The sequence below is a fragment of the Chionomys nivalis genome, chromosome 3, assembly GCF_950005125.1.
Source record: "Chionomys nivalis chromosome 3, mChiNiv1.1, whole genome shotgun sequence".
NCBI classification, from domain to species: domain Eukaryota; kingdom Metazoa; phylum Chordata; class Mammalia; order Rodentia; family Cricetidae; genus Chionomys; species Chionomys nivalis.
The window spans coordinates 99125913-99132113 of NC_080088.1; positions in this window are offsets into that span (position 1 = coordinate 99125913).

Genomic DNA, 6201 nt, shown 5'->3' on the forward strand with positions numbered 1-6201 from the left:
AAAAAAACAACAAAAAACTTCAAAAGCAAGGAAGCTGACTTGACCCTGGAGCCGCCTGAGAGCAAATCGAAAGAGATGGGTAAGGGAAAGTCCTGGAGCCTGGGGGTATGTTGATTAGGTGAGTTGGGTTACAGTGGAAGAGAATGTTCTAGAAGCCAGCACACCATGTGCAATGGTGAAGTCATCCATCTCTCTCAAGCAGAACATCCAACTCTTTCTTATTTATTTGCTTTTGAGGCAGGGTCTCCATATGAACCTTACGCTAACTTTAAACTCTCTCTTAGAAGGAGAAGGAGGAGAAAATTTAAAAAAAAAAAGGAGAAAAGAAGAAGAAGAAGAAGAAGAAGAAGAAGAAGAAGAAGAAGAAGAAGAAGAAGAAGAAGAAGAAGAAGAAGAAACAGTTAATTTGACTCACAGTTTGAGGGTACATGGTCCATCATGACAAGGAAGGAAAGGTCACAGGAAGGAGCTGGGTGCATCTCAAACACTGTCAAGTAGCAAAGAGAGAGGAATGCTGGTGCTCAGCTCACTTTCTCCTTTCTGTTCAGTCCAAGACCCCAGCCCCTGGGATAGCGCTGCCCACATTCTGGAAGGGTGCATCCAACTGTGTTAAGCCTCTCTGGAAACACCTCCAGGGACAAGTCTAGAGGTGCGTCTCCAAGGCGATTTAAACCCAGTCAAGATTAACCACAAATCCATACTTTGTTTACCTGACACCCCCACGGCATTACGTTAATCTGTAACACTCCATCCCTAGGTCCTTAAAGGTTTGTACCCACCTCCTTATGCAAAACACATTTAGCTCAACTCCAGTAGTCCCCTCTGGCCTCAAACTCTTTCTTGTTCAAGACAGGTTCCCAAGTAGCCACGGTTGACTTTGAACTCTGTATGTTGCCAAGGATGGCCCTTAACCTCCCCCATGATGGGATTACAGGTTTATGCTTTAAAACTCTTTTTTTAAAGAATGTATTTATTTTATTTTTATATTTATGTGTATGAGTGTTTCACTTGCATGCCTGCATATGTACTATGTATATGCCTGGTACCCATGAAAGCCTGAAAGAAGGTGTTGGATTCCCTGGAAGGGATGTTATGGATGGTTGTGAGCTACCATGTGAGTGCTGGGAGTTGAACTCAGAGCCTCTGAAAGAGTAACAGGGGCGCTGGGCAGTGGTGGCACTCGCCTTTAATCCCAGCACTTGGGAAGCACAGGCAGGTAGGTGGATCACAGTGAGTTCGAGGCCAGCCTGGACTACAAAGTGAGTACCAGGACAGCCAGGAATGTTACACAGAGAAACTCTGTCTGGGAAAACTAAAAAGAGTACCAGGGGCTCCAGGCTGAGGTGCTCCTAACTGCTGAGCCACCTCCCGCCTTCAATCTTCTTTAGTTTTCTGAGTAAGGGATTACAAGCATGCAGCTCCTGTCCTAGCCTTTAATGGCTGAGCCACCTCTCCAGTTCCCAACTTTTAAAGTCTTTTTAGAGGGGCTAGGGATTGACTCATTGTGTGAAGTGTTGGTAACCGAAGTGTGAGGACCTGAGTTCAGATCCCTATCACCCACATAAAGATGGGGCACTGTGGTGTGTCTCCCTAAATCTAGTCCTGGGAAGCTAGAGACAGGCAGATCCTGGGATCCCAGCTGGCCTAACAGAATTGATGAGCTCCAGGCTTATTGAGAAATCTTGCTTCAAAAAATAAGGTGACTAAAAGGTTAAGAGAAAAAAAAAAGTAGTTCAGAACTCTTGTTGCTTTTCTAGAGGGCCTAAGTTTGTCTCCCAGCAGCCACAAGTAGCTCACAGTGGCCCATGTTCCCTGGACTCCCCTACACACACACACACATACACACAGAAAGAGAGAGAGAGAGAGAGAGAGAGAGAGAGAGAGAGAGAGAGAGAGAGAGAGAGAGAGAGAGAGAAACTAAAAATAAAATAAGGTGGTAGCAATTAAGGAAGATGTCTGACGTTGACTTCTGGCCTCCATATGCACAATAAACACATCCACATGAACACACACACAGAGAGCATCATAATTATTTCCTCCTTCCTTATGCCTCTTTCTCCAACCCACTCCCTCCTAGCTCTGTTAATTTTTATTTCCCGATGGCTCTGATTGTCAGTGTCTTGAGTCATTTCTCTGTAGATATCAGCACCATCTGTTCCAAACTCAGACCATATTTCTCTGTTGACCTGTTTTGTATTTTCCGAGCTCTGGGTTCATGTTCATGGCCTCGGGGGCATGTGTGGCCGCTAGAGGGGCTGAAAGGTGGCTTTGTGTTTGCAAGTGTTACAGCTCTGGAGGGGAGTCAGGCTATGCCTATAACTGTGTTCCTGTAGGGGGGAATGGTCTCCCTGCAGGAGTATTTTCAGGGTGAAGGCTTTCAGGGTGGAAATTGGTTGGATTTCAATCCCTGAGCTTGGACAAACTCAGAGATTGGCTGGATTTCATGCTCAGGGATTGGCTGGATTTGTGCTCAGGGATTGGCTGGATTTGTGCTCAGTTGGTCAAGAGCAGAGTATATTTCTTTGACTCTGGTTTCAGGGTCAGGGTGTGTTTCTTTGGCTGGCCCTTTTACCCTACAGTGTTCCCAGAGCAGAAGCCCTTTGGGGGAAAGACAGGCAGACCGGACTCCAGACCTCTGAGATTTGTTAAACTCTCCCAACCCCTAGCCATCCATTCCCCTTCTCTTCCCTCCTACCCCTGTCCTTCCCTTCCCTATGTTCTCCCTTTGGATGTTGTTTTTAAAGTTTTAATCAGTCTCTCTCTCTTTTTCTCTTCCTCTCTCTCTCTCTCCCTCTCTCTCTGTGCACACATGTGCATGTGATGTGTGTATGTGAGAGATGGTTACTTACGCCATGACATAAGAGAGGTGGAGTGGATTCTCTTGCGTATTTATGTGAGTTCCAGGGATTGGACTCAAGTTGTCCGGCTTGCATGGCAAGTGCCCTTCCCACTGAGGCATCTCACCAGTCCCCTGCTGTTAGCTTTTTTGAGATAGGATTTCAAATAGCATAGGTTGGCCTTGAACTTACTGTGCCGTTAAGGATGACCTTAAACTCCTAATCCTCTTGCTCTGCCTCTAAATACTGGGGTTATTGCTTGCACCACCGTGTCTAGCTCTTGTTTTTGTTGTTGTTATTTTGTTTTTAATTTTTGGAGACAGGATCTTGTTACATAGCCCTGGCTAGCTTGGGACTCACTGTATATAGATCAGGCTAGCCCTTTACTTCTAGGGATCTTTCTGCCTCTGCTTCCCCTGTGCTTGGAGGGTAGGAATAAACCTCTATAAAGGCTGAGGCCTCTTGAATTTGTTGGACTTTGAGGACTGAAGTTCATTGTTTTTGATTGTCTCTGCAAAATGAAGCATCTAGGGTCACAATCAGGCTTTGCATGAAAATGGCCCCCATAGGCCCATAGGGAGTGTCACTCTTAAGAGGACACCTTTTGGAGTAGGTGTGGTTTTGTTGGGGGAAGTGTGCCACTGGGGATGAACTTTGAGGTCTCAGATGCTCAAGCCAGATCCAGTCTCTCTCTTCTTTCTGCAGATCCAGATGTAGAATTCTCAGCTACCTCTTCAGTACCATGTGTACCTGTGTGCCACCACGCTTCCTGCCCTGATGATAACTGACTAAACCTCTGAACTGTAAGCAAGTTCCAATAGAATGCTTTCCTTTATATGAGTTGTCATGGTCAAGGTGTCTCTTCACAGCAGCAGAAGACTTAAGACAGCCACCTTACAAAGAATTACATAAAATGTCATTACACATCTGTCGGGAACCAACCTCGACAAAAATACCTCTTGCCAGGGTAGAGGCGTGGGGATTTAGAAATATAGCAAAGAGTATGAAGACATGAGTGAAAATAATAAAATGGAGAATCATATAGGAGAGTATCAGGAGGGAATTCCAGTACTGAAATTTAATTTCCAACTGCTTAAAATACCCTTGACCCAAAGAGGCAGGAGTAAGATAAAAAACTACATTAACAGGACACAAGGAAATGAACAGACCAGCTGAAGGTGGAGGGAGACTTCCAGATAAACATTCTGTTGCTAGAACAAAACAAGTCCCGCTCATACCCTAGACCAAAACATTCTGTAGGCAAACCACTCCCTGAGTGGAATCCAACTTTATCTCCATAAAGAAACTGAACCCGGGTTGGAGAGATGGCTCAGCGGTTAAGAGCACTGACTGCTCTTCCAGAGGACCCGGGTTCAATTCCCAGCACCCACGTGGCAGCTCACAACTGTCTGAAAATGCAGTTCCACGAGATCTGACACCTTCACACCAATGCACATAAAATAAAGTTAAATAAATCATTAAAAACAAATTAAAAAAAAAAAAGAACACTGCCTGCTGTTCCAGAGGTCCTGAGTTCAATTCCCAGCAACCACATGGTGGCTCACAACCATCTGTAGTAAGATCTGGTGCCCTCTTCTGACCTGCAGAACACTGTATACATAATGAATAAATAAACCTTAAAAAAAAAAAAAAGAAAAGAAACTAAACCCTTAGTCAGGTCCTTAGACTTTTGTTTGGGAGCACATCTATTTCTCTATTTCTGAAATACAAGGTCTGGATATTAGCCAAACCTGTTGATAATAACCTTGAGATAGCAGAACTCTCTGGTTTGAATCTAGGTGGGACCTTTTGAGGTAGAAGCACAATAACCTTGAAGGAACTAGAGGTAAGTTCCAACTCTCTCTGACCTTTGTTCTGGAAATAGGCTCACATTTCCGGACCTCTACACACAAATCTAAGTCTGGGGACTGTTGTTTGTGAGTACTGCAATGCCTTAAGCAAATATGGTTCCACTCATGGGCTTCTTTTAAGTCAGCAAGCAATTATTCACTCATCTGAAAGTATTTATGCCAGGTAGTGGTGGCACACGCCTTTATTCCCAGCACTCAGGAGGCAGAGACAGGTGGATCTCTGAGTCTGAGGACAGTCCGTTCTAATGAGTGAGTTCCAGAGCAGCTAGGGCTGTTACACAGAGAAATTCTGTTTTGAAAAAGAAAGAAAGAAAGAAAGAAAGAAAGAAAGAAAGGAAGGAAGGAAGGAAGGAAGGAAGGAAGGAAGAAAGAAAGAAAGAAAGAAAGAAAGAAAGAAAGAAAGAAAGAAAGAAAGAAACTAAGTCTGCTAAGGACAAGGATGACCTTCAGTTTTATTTTATTTATTTGCAGGACTGGGTTTTGAACCTGGGCCTCAAGCATGCCAGGCAAACACGTCTCAGCCCACACTGGCCCTTCACTGGGGAACTGTAGACCAGCTTGCTATCCCACTGAATCAGGACCCCCAAGTCTTTGTTTTCAGCTTTCTAATTTTGAGACAGGGTGCCACAAAGTTCTCCAGACTGCAGACTGGTACTGGCATTGAACTCGCCATGTGGGCCAGGCTGTCCTTGAGCTTTCAATCCTCCTGCCTCAGTCTCCCAAGTACCTGGGATTGCATCTTTTTATTTTTTTAAAAAATATTAATTAATTAATTTTTTTATTATGTGTACAATATTCTGTCTGTGTGTATACCTGAAGGCCAGAAGAGGGTGCCAGACCTCTTTACAGATGGTTGTGAGCCACCATGTGGTTGCTGGGAATTGAACTCAGGACCTTTGGAAGAGCAGACAATGCTCTTAACCACTGAGCCATCTCTCCAGCCCCTGGGATTGCATCTTTAGACCACTAGTAGTGGCCTTGATTTTATTTTACTTTAGCAGTGCTGGGAACGGCTGCAGGGGCTCTCACAGGACCAAGCAAGTGCTCCACCAGCTACACGACCAGCACACAAGTGTATGAGCTAGGCATGCAGCAATTACATGACCTCATTCCTTAAGGAGCACAGAAAACCAAACTTGGGGGCCGGTTTCCTGGGTAAAGAGACTGCTATGAAAGCCCGAGTTTAGATTCCTAGCCTCTGTGGGGGTGATGCACACCCACATCTCAGTTTTGCAGGGGGGGTGGTGGTGGTGAGAAAGCCTGTCTCAAAATCTGTAAGGACAGGCTGTGCACGGTGCTGCAAGCTTTTTTGTTGTTAATTCTTGTTTTTGTTTGTTTTACAGACAGGGTCTTGCTATGTAGCCCTGGCTGTCCTGGAACTTACTCTGTAGAAGAGACTGGCCGTGCACTCACAGAGATCTGCCTGGCTCTGCAGAGTGCTGGGACCACTGCTTGGCATTTTTTTTTTTTTTTAAATAGGGAAAAATGATGAG